This window comes from Mauremys mutica, chromosome 1, assembly GCF_020497125.1.
Source record: "Mauremys mutica isolate MM-2020 ecotype Southern chromosome 1, ASM2049712v1, whole genome shotgun sequence".
Taxonomy (NCBI): domain Eukaryota; kingdom Metazoa; phylum Chordata; order Testudines; family Geoemydidae; genus Mauremys; species Mauremys mutica.
In genome coordinates, this window is record NC_059072.1 from 154016138 (window position 1) to 154030574 (window position 14437).

Genomic DNA, 14437 nt, shown 5'->3' on the forward strand with positions numbered 1-14437 from the left:
GAAATGCCTGTCGTTATCCTGGGGGACCCAGCCTACCCCTTGATGCCATGGCTCATGAAGCCATACACAGGCAGCCTGGACAGTGGTCAGGATCTGTTCAACTACAGGCTGAGCAAGTGCAGAATGGTGGTAGAATGTGCATTTGGCCGTTTAAAGGTGCGCTGGCACACATTACTGACTCGCTCAGACCTCAGCCAAACCAATGTCCCCTTTGTTATTGCTGCTTGCTGTGTTCTCCACAATCTCTGTGAGAGTAAGGGGGAGACCTTTATGGCGGGGTGGGAGGCTGAGGCAAATCATCTGGCCACTGATTACGCGCAGCCAGACACCAGGGAGATTAGAAGAGCACACCAGGAAGCGGTGCGCATCAGAGAAGCTTTGAAAACGAGCTTCATCACTGGCCAGGGTAGGGTGTGACTGCTGTGTTTGTTTCCCCTTGATGAACCCCCACCCCCCTTGATTGACTCATTCCCTGTAAGCAACCCACCCTCCCCCTTCGAGTACAGCTTACTTATGCAAATAAAGTCACTCTCATTTAAAAATCATGTATTCTTTATTAATTCATTATAAAAAGAGGGAGAGAAGTAAGGGTGTGGTTTGGGAGGAGGATAGGAGGGATGGAGAAGGCTACTTAAAAAATTTCACAGTAATGACAGCCTTCTGGTTGGGCTGTCCACGGGGGTGGAGTGGGCGGGTGCATGGAGCCTCCCCCCACGCGTTCTTACACGTCTGGGTGAGGAGGATGTGGAACATGGTGAGGGTTGAGGGTGGTTATACAGGGGCTGCAGCGACACTCTGTGATCCTGCTGCCGTTCCTGAAGCTCCACCAGACGCCGGAGCATGTCAGTTTGATCACGCAGCAGCTCCAGAGTTGCATCCCGCCACCGCTGATTTTCCTGCCGGTCTTCCTGCCGCCACCTCTCATCTCGGGTGTCCCTCCTGTCCTCACGTTCACTGGCATCTTTCCTGTAATTTGATACCATGTCCTTCCACTCATTCAGATGAGCTCTTTCCTTGCGTGTAACTTCCATAATATCTGAGAACATTTCATCTCACGTCTTCTTTTTCCTCCACCTTATGGGCTAGACTTTGGGATGGAGCAGGGAGGCTTGAAAAATTTGCAGCTGCATGAGGGAGAGAAGTATTTAAAAAGATACATTTTACAGAACAATGGTTATACTCTTTCACAGTGAACAGCACTATTCACCTTACATAGCACATGTGATTTCCCTACAAGGTTGCATTTTTCATCTTAATACTGAGTGCCTGCAGCTCTGGGGTTACAGATCTCACAGACACAGGTCCGGGCATCAGAATTCAGCTTGCATGCGGCCATGGTAAGCCACTGTCTTTCGGCTTCTGCAGTGATTTACCCCTCCCCCCAACGCATGGCTAATACCACGCTAGCTCCCTGCTAATCAACACCCTTCCCCCCCCCCCCACTGCGTGGCTGGTAGCTTGGGGAAGATCCCCGCTGACCAAACACGAAAAAGATCATCAGCATTTCACTCCTCCCCTCCCCCCGCTTGGCAACGTGCAGGAAAGGATTTTTTTTTTAAGCTGCTGCAGTCCACAAACCCAGTAGGAAAATGGCCATCCCCCTTACTTAAATTCCTGATTTTCAACCAGGTTACCCTGAACGATATCACTTTGCTGAGGATAACACAGCGAGATAAAGAACGGATGCTTCTTGAATGCCAGCTATCACCGGGACCATACGCAGCTATGCTTTGCCATGCAATGATACCTGATTACTTGCTACATGCATGGTGTGGTAAAGTGTCCTACCATGGTGGGCGGAACAAGGCTGCCTTGCCCAGAAACCTTCTGCAAAGGCTTCTGGAGTACCTCCAGGAGCGCTTCATCGAGATGTCCCTGGAGGATTTCCGCTCAATCCCCAGACATGTTAACAAACTTTTCTAAGTAACTATACTGTCTGCGAATGCATCCCAAGTCCTCAGGGCAAATCAATCATTAAAAAACGCTTGCTTAAAAAACAATGTTTGATATTTGCAAAGGTACACTCACCAGAGGTCCCTTCCATGGCGTCATTGTCTGGGATAGTGGCTTGGGAGGGTAATTCCGTCAGGGTGATAAAAAGCTCCTGGCTGTTGGGGCTCACGGATTGCTGTGTGCTCTCTGCTAGGTCTTCCTCCTCTTCTTCATCATCATCTTCCCCATCCACATAATCCTCAGCCATGGCAGATATTACAACCCCCACCTCGGAATCCACGGTCAGGGGTGGGGTAGTTGTGGCGCAGCCCCCTAAAATTGCATGCAGCTCAGTGTAGAAGCGGCATGTTTTTGGCCCTGCCCCGGACCTTCCGTTTGCTTCTTTGGTTTTCTGGTAGGCTTGTCTGAGCTCCTTAACTTTCACTCTGCACTGCACTGAGTCCCGGCTGTGGCCTTTATCCATCATAGCCTTAGAAATTCTTTCAAATACTTTTTCATTTCGTCTTTTGGAACGCAGTTCTGTTAGCACTGAATCCTCTCCCCAGATAGCGATCAGATCCAGTACCTCCCGTGCAGTCCATGCTGGAGCTCTTTTTCGATTCTCAGGAGACTGCATTGTTACCTGTGCAGATGAGCTGTGCGTGGTCACCTGTGCTGATGAGCTCTCCACGCTGGGGAAGCAGGAAATGAATTTCAAAAGTTCGCGGGGCTTTTCCTGTCTACCTGGCCAGTGCATCAGAGTTCAGAATGCTGTCCAGAGCGGTCAGTGGTGCACTGTGGGATACCGCCCGGAGGCCAATACCGTCGATTTGCGGCCACACTAGCCCTATTCCAATATGTTAATCCCAATATTAGCGCTACTCCTCTCGTCGGGGAGGAGTACAGAAACCGATTTAAAGAGCCATTAAAATCGATATAAGGGGCCTCTTAGTGTGGACGGGTGTGGTGTTAAATCGGTTTAACGCTCCTAAAACCGGTTTAAACGCGTAGTGTAGACCAGGCCTCAGAATGGCTGAGCATCAACTCTGTCCATTGAGTTCAGTCACAGATGCGTGCACTTAGCTCCTCGTCAAATCTGGCCCCAGGAGCTTTACATTGGGCATCTAGAAAATGAGGATCACACAATTGATGGCCTCCTGAAAAATTTTTGAATTAAGTGATCCAGTCTCACATAACAGCTCTCCATCTCATAATTAGTCTAGCAAAGGCTGGCCACTGGGACAGAGTTTGGAAGCCCTACTGGACTGTGGAATTGTCTCCACCAAGTGAGGCTCAGATGCCCCTTGACTCCACTTTTCCCCCCCACGACTTTTTGGCTCCATGGATCAGCTTGGGAAAGATAAAGTGCAGATAACGCTCCAACACAACAAAGTTAAACACCACTCACAGCAAATTGTGCACGTTGCCACAATATGGTATCTCCTCTCCTTTCTAACATGTTTTGGTCAGCAGTGATATAGTTAATGTAACCCTTCTGTGAAGTGAAGCCAGCAGCAACAAGGGCCGGGTTCAGTATCTAGGGGTTCCTTTTCAACAATACAACACAGAACCAGCCTGAGCACCCACCCAGTGACCTGGAACAATTGCACACCACCCCGGGCGCCTCTAAGAGGCAATACTTCCCCTCTCGCAAGCACAGAGTCTGAGTGTAGCTAAAACTTTTAATAAAAGGAGGGAAGTAAATCAGCATTAATTTGTGAAAACACCGCAACTAGGGTTCATAAACATAAACCATGAGCAAAAGACCCATCCCCAAGTAAGTTGGTCAGTATCCTTTTCCTCTCAGGTTCTTAAGTCCAGCAACCCAAAAGTCCCTTTAACGTGCCCGTTCCTTCTCCGTACTCCACTCACAGTTGCTGTCCTTGGCCAGTGCAGTCCCAGAGTTCAGAGGTTCATCCACAGTGTTCACCTCCCACCCTGTGTAGAGGGGGGGATAAAGAGGCACCTCACATGCTCCACTGCTCGAGCACTCACTTGTTGCCCCAATGGCCAATTGCCATGCCTCTCTGTGGAGCTCTGCTGTGGCCCTCTCCACCAGCTTTTCTGCTGACTGCTTGCCACGCCTCTCCACCAGCCACCCTACCACCCACTTGCTGCGCCTCTCCACCAGTCACCCAGCTGGCCACTCACCAGGATGTCTTCAGGGCCCCACACTTAACACAGCTCTCAGTAATTTCAGTTGTTAGTGGGGGAGCCTCACTGTTGGTGCACACTGGGCAGTCTCTTGCAATAGAGACACTGTCCCAAAATAGGTTGAATACTTAGACCTAGGTATCAGTGATTTCAGCTCTGCAGGATGTAACAAGACTCTCAATTAAATCTAAATTAAGTCTGTTATCATAACATGAAGAGCAGAAGGGGCAAATAGTGTCTAGAACTCTTAAACAAGATCGATCGATCAATCAATCCACCCACTCACCCCCAATTTATTGGGCTTTGGAACCCATGTCCCCTGCCTAGCTAGTGCCATTCAGTTGAGGGTGAGTCCCTTCATCGGGGTATGCCAGGTACAGTTCTACTGCCCTCGGTTCACACAAGGATAACAACCCTTTATTACCGGTACTCCTGACCCAATAACAAGGAGACTGGGGATCCAACACCAGCCACAAGTGATCATTTGGGCAAGCAATCCCATCCTGCTGAGCACCTAGACAGGGTGGGTGTGTCCATGCAAACAAGATCCGCTCCTGAAGTCTTTTTCCACAGCTCACCACTAGATGTCAGGGGAGAGCTAATTCAGCCTCTGCTTACATTAACAAAGTTGTCATTTAAATGACAACTTTTCTCACATTTTCCACCCATGGGGTGGGGGTGCTGGACTCCTCCTCTCCCCACTCCCCAATCTTTGTCTTTTGAGTAGCATGCATCCACCTCTCCGCTCCGTGTTCTGTCATCTACCATCCACCCAACTCCTCCCCACCAGGCTTCCTCTCTGATGTTGACTTCTGGCTCTCTCTCTTCAGTCTCTCACACTCAGCCTCAGTGACTTCAACTTCCATATTGATGACTGTGAGGGATAAAATTGTTCATTTAGAACCAGAACCAAGGGGGTCTCTGATACTTTACACCAGGGGTAGGCAACCTCTGGCACGTGTGCCGAAGGCGGCACGCGAGCTGATTTTCAGTGGCACTCACACTGCCTGGGTTCTGGCCACCGGTCCAGGGAGATCTGCATTTTAATTTAATTTTAAATGAAGCTTCTTAAACATTTTAAAAACCTTATCTACTTTACATACAACAATAGTTTAGTTATATATTATAGACTTATAGAAAGAGACCTTCTAAAAATGTTAAAATGTATTACTGGCACGCGAAACCTTAAATTAGAGTGAATAAATGAAGACTCGGCACACGGCTTCTGAAAGGTTGCCGACCCCTTGTTTACTTAGTTACCCTTTAACTTTTAAGCCTGGGTCAAGGTATTGTGACCTTCATTGCAGTTTTTGAAGAAGAACCAGTGTTGTGATTTTTTAAGGATTTTATTATTAAATTAATAAAAACAACTAAAAATCTATTAAGATTTTCCTTAAAACTAGCTACTACAAATTTTGCTAATTATCTGTGATTTAACAATGCAATTATCAAATCTGAGTTACAACTGGAAGTGAGTTAATGAATCAGCAAATTGACTGTAATATGGAATGGATTCAACAATTGTCCAAAATCATTAAGTGAACACAATCAAGGTTTAAATCATGAAGTTAGCATAACACATGGCCAGTTCTTATACCTAATATCCCTGGAACCTTAAAAAGGCGTCATCTACGTCACAGCTCTGAGGCCCTTCAAAGTCTCCCCACTACTAGGTAACCTTCATTGTCGTCTCTTTCCTTGACTAATTTCCTCTCTGTGACACTAGGTCACTGGCAGTTTCTAACTTTCCCTTTTTTGGCAAAGCGGTTTCTGTAACACTCATTTATGACCCAGATTAACCCAAAATGACTTAAGTAAACATTTATTTATAATCTAAATATGCACATGCTGTTTCTTTTTGACACTCACACTCTTATTCATCCCTGAAAAGGTGTAGGAAAAAAAATCAGTAATATAATGGACATCTCCACCTTAAAAAAAAAAAGATACAGTTAAAGAGAAATTTAGCTCTTCAGTTTGATTGCTCTTTAGCTTTAAGGCCAGGACTTCAGGTGATGTTGTTTGGTCAGTACCACATGCCAGCTGGCTTCCTTGGGCTCTTGGCAAAACAGGTTGACATGAGCTGTGAAGCCTTGATCTCATCCTTCCTTCAGCCAGCCTCAGGATGAGAGGGAGCAAAGTCGTATTGTGTTATGGTGGCCCAAGGATCATAGCTTCCTCCATGTTTACCTGAGTCTTTAAGGTCACAAGTTCTGGCTTTTTCTACCCCATGGCACCTCTCTGGAGATTTTCCAAGCAAATCAATGAATTACAGACCTCATACAGACCTCAAAAACATAGTTCAATCAGAGTTAAGGGATGGGCAATTTGACCTTTCAATGATCTAGAAATGGTCTGGTCTCCTTACTGGTAGTCCAGTGATACTATACATCACCAAGCACAGATGTCCTTCCACAGATATAAAAAGAACAGGAGATGACTCCACAAATGCAGTTTTTACCCACCCAGCGTGTCAGCCATGGGTATCAATGATTGAGTTCCTCTAGGCCCCTCCAGAGTCTGTGCATGATGCCTGACTTAGTGGCTATCACTGCTATTCTTCACTCACTTCCAGGCACACATATTTTCACTCTCAGCACTTTTAAAAAACATCCAAAGACTTACTGGCAACATTGAAGTGTTATAATTTTAGCCGAATGAAAAGTCACCTCCTGGTAACAGAGCTGACTCATAGCCTAGTAATATACAGCTTACTCGAGCAGAAAAATTAAAAGTTAGCAAAAAACAAGAAAATAGTAGTTTCTGTAACCAGGCCTCACTCAGATGGCTTAAAATAAGTCATGTGGACCCCACCACTGCTGTGCACTACAAGTTCCATTGTGCACTTCGATCTAGTGCTCAAAGCACACTACAGAACTTTTACTGTGTTGCAGTTGTGTCCACATGGCCATGTAGTGCGCAGCAGGCTGGTGCGCTGTAGATTCACACCCTAGCTTGCTGCACACTAAAGCCCCATAAGGCCTCAAGTGAATTCCATACCATAATCTCAGCTGACTTTTTGCCACCTTTGATTCAATCCTCCACCTTCCTCTTTTCTCTCTGCACAGGAACTTGCTGATTTCTTCCCAGAGAAGAATTGACAAAATCTTCCCATCAGTTTATCTTCCCTTCCCTCTTTCCTCCTGCAATGCTCTCCTCCTTCTTCTTCCCACACAGATGCAGATGTTTCTCATCTATTCACCTCCTCTAACCCTTCCACTTGCTCCAGTGATCCCATCCCATCTTCTGGCATGCCCACTCTCATTCCCTCCCTTACTCTGGTCTTTATTACCTCTCACTCTCCCTTCGCTCTTTTCCCTTATACTATAAATATGCTTTAGTCTCTCCTATATTAAAAAAAAATCCCATGACTCTACTTGCTTCTCTAGCTATCACCCCATCTCCCCTCTGCCCTTTCATCTCTATGCTCATTGAATGAACCAATTACAGTCACTGTCTGGGATTTCTCAGAAGCAATTCCATCCTAGACCCTCTCCAATCCAGCTTTCACCCCCGGTACACCACTGAAACAGCTCTTGCCAAAGTCTCCAATAGCTTCTCCCTAGACCAGGGGTGGGCAAACTATGGCCCACGAGCCAGATCTGGCCAGCGAGCCACTTTAGGCCAGCCTGCAAGCCGTACCATGTGGCTTGGCAGTTGGCAGCGCTCTGGCCGGGGCCCTGGGTCAGGGTTGCACCACATGGCTCCCGGAAGCCATGGCATGGCCCCGCTCTGGCTCCTACGCGCTCCAATGGGAGCTACAGGGGCAGTGCCTGCAGATGGGGCAGTGTGCAGAGCTGCCTGACCGTGCCTCCACATAGGAACCAGAGAAGGGACATGCCACTGCTTCTGGGAGCCTCTTGAGGTAAGCGCCATTCGGAGCCTTCACCCTCTGAGCCTCTCCTCACACCCCAATCCCCTGCCCCAGCCCTGATCCCCCTCCCCCTCTCCAAACCCCTCAATCCCAGCCCAGAGCACCCTCCTGCACCCCAAACCTCTTATCCCCAGCCCCACCCCAGAGCCCCCACCCCCAGCCGGAACCTGCACCCCTTCCCACACCCCTGCCCCAGCCCTGATCTCCCTCCCACCCTCCGAACCCCTCAGTCCTAGCCCAGAGCACCCTCCTACACCCCAAACTCTTCATCCCTAGCCCCACCCCAGAGCCCACCCCCCCCCGCCCAGCACCCCAGCCCCAATTTTGTGAGCAGTCATAGCCCACCATACAATTTCTATTCCTTGATGTGGCCCTCGGGCCAAAAAGTTTGCCCACCCCTTCCCTAGACAAATCTCAGAATCAGTACTCCATCCCCATCCTCCTTGACCTATCAGCTGCCTCTGATACAGTCAACATTCTGTTCTTCTTGAAATCTTGTCCTCCCTTGGCTTCCATTACTCTGCCCTCTCCTGATTCCCTCCTACACCTGTAATAACTCCTCCAGTATGTCCTTTGGAGGATCCTCCTCATTTCCCCTTCAGCTTTCTGAGGGAGTTCCACAGGGCTTTCTCCTTGGTCCTCTTCTCTTCTCCCTCCACATCTTATCTCTGAGTAATCTCATCCACACGCACAAATTTACCTCCTCTCTTTATGATGACAATTCACAGATCTACCTCTACTCCAGACCAGTCTCCTTCTGTCCAAACTAAAATCTCAGACTGTCTCTCTGACATCTTCTTGAGAATGTCTAGCTGCAAGCTCAAACTCAGAGCTTTTATACTCTTCCCCATCCCCCAAACCTCCCCACTAACTCTTTTCTGTATCACTGCAGACAAAAACATCACCAGGCCCATAACCTGCGCATCACCTTTGACTCAGCCCTCTCTCTAGGTCCTCCCATCTGGGCTATGTCTAAGTCTCGCAGATTCTTTCTGCCTAACATCTCTAAGATATGGCCTTTTCGATCCATCCCCACAGCTAAGACCCTCCTCCAGGCTCTGACCATCTCATGTCTCAATCACTGCAACAAGACCTTTTCTCTGGCCTTGACCAATGCAGTCTTCTCCACTCAGATCCATTCAGAATGCTGCTGCAAGGATCATTTCCCTAGCCTCCCCGCTTTGATCTTGTCAACCGCTCTCTTTGCATCCCTCCACTTGCTTCCCTGTCTCAATCACATCACACCATGAGGCACTTGTCTTCATATTCAAGACTCTTCACAGCCTTTCCCCACCCTGCCTGGTGTTGTTCAGTCAATATCAAGAGGTTGACTCCTGCGTCTGGTCAGCTCACGATACCAGCCTCTTTCCTCCACTTGTTAAATTTTCAAGCAAGCATCTTAATGCTTTCTCCCATGCTGCCCCATGTGGTTGGGAGGTGCTCCCCATAAATATCCTCAAACGCACTTAATTTTTCTCCTTTAAATCCCTCCTTAAAACTCTCCTTTGCCATGATGCCTACAAAAAAACTTGAGAATGGTTAAGCTGAAACCTATCATTTAAATCAGCTTCTGTACCAAGTGACTGGAGGATAGCTAATGTGACACCAATTTTTAAAAAGGGCTCCGGAAGCTGGGAATGGGCAACAGGGGATGGATCACTTGATGATTACCTGTTCTGTTAATTACCTCTGGGGCACCTGGCATTGGCCACTGTTGGAAGACAGGATATTGGGCTAGATGGACATTTAGTCTGACACAGTATGGCTGTTCTTATGTTCTTATGCCACTGGTTCACTGGGACCAATGCCTACCAGTACTGTCTCATTGTTTCCTTGTATTCTCCTGTCTGTCTGTATTCATTTGTTATCTCTTGTCTTGTGCTTAGATTGTAAACTCTTTGCGGCATGGACTATTTTTCTGCTCTGTACTTGTACAGTACCTAACGTGATAGGTATATGACTGAGGCGCCAAGGTGCTAGGGGGTAATCATAAAAATACCTCATTGAAGTTCATGGTGTTCAAAGCAATTGTTTAAGGCTTTCTGCTCACACAGGCAGACATCCCTGCATGAGTTACAATCACTTCCCACTTTGAAGGATTGCCTTCACAGCCATAACATTTAGATCTTTATTTGTTTTAAAAAACAAAAGCTGAGAATCCAGAGAGCAAAATGGCTCCATAAAAAGTGTGCCAGGTTTCTGACCCAATTCAAGTGCGTGTCCTGTCTGGAGGTCCTGCTCTGTGTATCTGGGCTGTTGCTGTGAGGTGCTGGTTGGCACATGCACAGTTCTGAGGGATTTTGGCAGCAAGCCAGAAACAAGGTCTGTGGCGTGAATCACAGATGGGAAACAGGGGTTTTCCGCAGTTTATAATTTAGCCAGATATGAACAGATATCCATGAGACAAACAAACAAATAGTAGGATCACTTACAGCATGAGACCCAAGAAGCAAAGCCTGAAACAAAAGTTGTTTGTAAGAAGAAATGGCGAAAATGAAAAGAGAAGAGCAGAGCAATAGGAACGGAGAAGGGCCTCGGTGCCCAGCAGTGAGTGGTATAAGAACAGGCTAGTTTAGTGGGAACAGGATCAGGCCCACAAGAGACTGTCACAACTTTTACTCAGCCATGCTGGCCCCTCCCCACCCTTACTTTCCTGTATGTCCTGCTCAGGTTGTGACTCCAGCCCCGAAAGGAGAGCAAAGGCTACTCACCCAATACTCCCTGCTACAATAAGAGGGACAAAGAGCAGGGAGAGTTGGGGCTCCGCCTCCCTACTTGCTGGCCAGAGTAGCTGATGGGTGCATAGGTGCAGTAAGCTGCTTCATGAGGAAGAATAAAGTAACTTACTTCCCCCCAGAACTAGGAAAGAGTATAACTAACGTCCAGAAAGACTCTGGATATTGAGCAGAACAGTATGTGTAATAAAACAAATGAGTGACTGTGACACTCTCCAGGGATACTCAGGGTTGTGAGGTACTTTGCCACTACCTGACATTGGCACGAAGGAGTTTGGGCCTGCTGTGATTCAGCTCCCTGAAACCAACAGCCTCTGGTCCCACCAGCACTGACTTCCTGGTCTCTGCAGACCTTGCCCTTTCTGTGCAGGCTAGTAGTCAGTACACTCCAACCCCTGAGTCCTTACAGTGCTCCCGGCAGCATCCAGCTCCTGTCACTGGACACTCACAGTAATTACCAGGTTAGCTGTCCCCATAGTGACAGAGTACACACAGCTTAACTGCTACAACTCAGGCTCTGGTCCTTTATAACAACACAGCACTGGCATCTACCGATAGTGAAAACAAATGTAAGTTTATCACAAAGATTAAGATTTAAGAGATAGTCAGCAAGGAGAACAAGAACAATAAGTTGCATGTAAAACAAAAAGGTACAACCCGCTTCTTAGGGTACATCTACACTGCAATGTAAGCCCAGGGTGAGTGGGACTCAAATCAGTAGACGCTGGATTTGATAACTTAGGGCTTGAACATCTACACTGATTTCTAGCCCTAGGTTAAGAATATTTTAACCTTGGCCTGAACCCCAGGCTCCAATGTCCATACAGACCCAGGGATTCACCAGTACTCTCCCACTGTTTTATGCCAATCTGGAGGAGCCCAAATTGACCAGATCATACTGGCCAGGTAAGCTGTATTTACAGTTGTTTTGCATTGCCAGAGAAGCACAAAGCATCTGCAGTGTACACTTCATTTTCCTCCGATCTCCTGCCCTCAAAATTTCCCCTGCCTCTTGCATCTCCCAATATTCCTGAACTCACACATCCCCGTTTCCCCATTTTCCTGCATACCTTTCCCCACCTTTTGCATCTCATATTCCCCTGCCCATATGCCCCTAGTTTCCCCCTCTTACTCTCTCTGTTGAGTAGGGCTGGTGTAACAGGTAGCATTTGAACAGATATATTGAGGATTAGTTATCATTTTTGCCATTAACGTTAATAACTGAAAGTTTATCTGAATAACAATTTTCTTCAGGGAAACTCCCTATTTGCTTTCTTTCAAAAGGGCTTCCATGTTCCATTGTTCTTAGTGGAACATTGGTCAAGGCCAGAGAAAACTCAGGTAAGGTGCTCTTTTTCAAAATGGCCACCTTGCTCCATTGTTTCCAGGGAGAGTGAATCATAGAATCATAGAACCACAGGGTAAGAAGGGACCATAAGGGTCATCTAGTCTAACCCCCTGCCAAGATGCAGGGTTTGTTGTGTCTAAACCATCCAAGACAGGCGGCTATCCAGCCTCCTTTTGAAAACAGCCAGTGAAGGAGCTTCCATGACCTCACTAGGCAGCCTGTTCCATTGTCCTACAGTTCTTACAGTTAGGAAGTTTTTCCTGAGATTTAATCTAATCTGCTATGCAGTAGCTTGCACCCATTGCCTCTTGTCCTGCCCTCTGTGGCAAGAGAGAACAACTTTTCTCCATCTTTTTTATGGAAGCCCAAAGACCACTATCATGTGTCCCCCCCCATCTCCTCTTTTTCAAACTAAACATACCCAATTCCTTCAGCCTTTGCTCATATGGTTTGCATTCCATTCCTTTGATCATCTTTGTCTCTTTTCTCTGGATTCTATCCAGTTTCTCTACATCCTTTCTATACAGTGATGACCAAAATTGGACACAGTACTCCAGCTGAGGCCTAACCAGTGCTGAGTAGAGTGGTACTATCACCTCCCATGACTTGCATGGCATGCCTGTTAATGCAACCTAAAATTGCATTTGCTTTTTTTGCAACAGCATCACATTATTGGCTCATGTTGAGGTTGTGATCCACCACAACTCCCAGATCCTTCTCAGCAGTGCTGCTGCCAAGCCAGTTATCTCCCATTCTGTATTTGTGCATTTGGTTTTTCTTCCCTACGTGTAACACCTTACATTTGTCTTTGTTTGAATTTCATTTTGTTGTCTATAGCCCACTTCTCCAATTTATCAAGATCCCTCTGAACTTTAGCTCTATCTCCAAAGTGTTGGTAATCCTGCACCCGCCCCCCTCTCCAGCTTTGTGTCATCTGCAAATTTTATCAGTATGCTCTCTATTCCTATATCTGGGTCATTAATAAAGATGTTAAATAACATCGGACGCAGAACAGATCCCTGTGAAACCCCAGTTGAGCCTTCCCTCCAATCTGACATCATCTATTAATAGTTACTCTTTGCTTGTGGTTGTTTAATCAATGATGTAACTACTTAACTGTAGTTCCGCTGAGCCTGCATTTCCCCGGCTTATTTATCAGAGTGTCTTCTTGTTAAGAGCAGCCTGTGGCTTGAATGCTATTAAAAACAATAGGAGATAGTTGCCCTTCTCAAAATGGCCACCTAATTGTGGTCAACGTCTGACCTCAGTCCTGTTGAGAACAATGGGAAATAGTACCTATAAGCGCTAGGAGTACCTATAAGGTCATTTTTTTGGCAGGGGATTTAAAAATTAAAAAATGTGGTTTCATTCCAATTCTGAACAAAACCCAAACATTTTGAAATGCTTTGCGAAAGGAAATGGAGCTGTAGCTCCAGGGCAGTCCACATAATGGGCTGTTTCAGAGTCACAACTCCTGGAAGCCCTGGAAGCCTTACTGCCAGGAGCCAAAGCCTGGAATCCCAGGCTTCCCAAAAAAAGCCATTAGGTGGCTGTCAAGGAGATGGGCAGGTGAAATGGCAGGAAAACAGGCAGGTTCCGTCAGAACTTGGTTAAAACTGAATTATCTCTGCAAAACATTTTGATTTCAACAAATTGACAAATTCTGATGAAAAAATGTTTAGCTGGAATTTTCAAGTCAATTTTAGTAGCTGTTTCGAAAGAGGGTGGTTCTATATGGAATTCTCTGTAGTAGAACATTATTTATCAGGCCCTACTGAGGAAGAAGCTAAATAATGTCAAGCCACATTGGGCCCAAGTCAAAGCAGTCCTCGAGAGATGGCTCTCTCTTTCCCTCTCTCTTGGTTTATCAAAAAATCAAATTAAATATTAAATGAAAATGAACATAATGCCCCAAGTGCTGTAGACACGGCAAGCTAGAGCCACAGCTGATGTAAATCTGCATCAAATGTACTTTGATTTACATGAGCTGAAGTTTCTGCTTGCCAAGACACAGCAAATCACCCAACTAATTCACAGACTTCTTTGGAAGGGATAGAAATCCCATGTTAATAATAAAAATCTCTATACATCCAAATTTTCAGAAGGACTAGAGCTTCCAGATAGTATACACAATATTAAAGTAGGCCTGTGATTTTATATCTTTTTCAGACTGTCTATTCCACATGCTCACTTTAAACTGGATTAAAATTGAACAAATTCATTTTAATTTCTTGTGGTTTGATGTTTGGAATAAAATAATGGATTGAGGGAAAGATTTTATTTGTTAACATTTTAAGATTGGAGGAAAATGTCCTGTCAGCGTAGACCAGAGATATTCAATTATTTTTTATCAAGGTCCAGAATCCAGAGAAACATTTTTTACAGCGCAAGTGC